Source organism: Glossina fuscipes, unplaced genomic scaffold (assembly GCF_014805625.2).
Source record: "Glossina fuscipes isolate IAEA_lab_2018 unplaced genomic scaffold, Yale_Gfus_2 91, whole genome shotgun sequence".
Taxonomy (NCBI): Eukaryota; Metazoa; Arthropoda; class Insecta; order Diptera; family Glossinidae; genus Glossina; species Glossina fuscipes.
The window spans coordinates 774,388-774,973 of record NW_023998445.1 but is presented as its reverse complement, the minus strand read 5'-3'; the positions used below and the strand labels follow the sequence as shown (position 1 = coordinate 774,973).

Below are 586 nucleotides of genomic sequence, written 5' to 3'. Positions count from 1 at the left end.
TTTTTTCTTTGTTACTTTTGCTGAGGACATAGCCTGCTTGCCCTCGACTTTTCCTTTATATGCAAACCATTTACAACATTGTTTCCTGAATTGACTTAAACACGTCCGTCCGTGGCTATGATATCTGTTTACGCATACCCTACTTTTGCTCAGCCTGCCAGTAATCAATTTTTAACATGTTTTGATGAACTGACTGAAATATTTTAGCCCAAGAACAAGTCATATTTAAAATAGATTAAATCGAATTGCTTATAACGCTTTAGATTGAACAATTTATGATAAAACCAAAAAAAAATGTCCATTTTTAATAATTCTTTGCAAGAGTCGTTTGACATATGGAAGGAATAGAAAAAATTTGAATTAGATACACGAATTCCTTTAAAATTCTATTGGAAGAAAAAACAAAACCTATATATAATATCCATAAAAAATATGTTTATAAAATTTTCCTTATATTTAAATATCTTAAGAAAATTTCCTAAAAAACTTGCGTCTGTTATAATTTTTTGTTCAAATTCAAGATTATTTTTAAATAATTTTTTCACAAAAAAAAAAAAAAATGTAGGATTTTTGCAAAACTTTTAAA

General features: G+C 26.6%; 1 protein-coding gene across 1 annotated transcript in view; it reads left to right on the top strand.

The window, feature by feature from the left end:
- Nucleotides 1-586, top strand: part of LOC119638601 (longitudinals lacking protein, isoforms A/B/D/L-like) — a 4,707-nt gene that overhangs the window by 196 nt on the left and 3,925 nt on the right. The window lies entirely within an intron of this gene.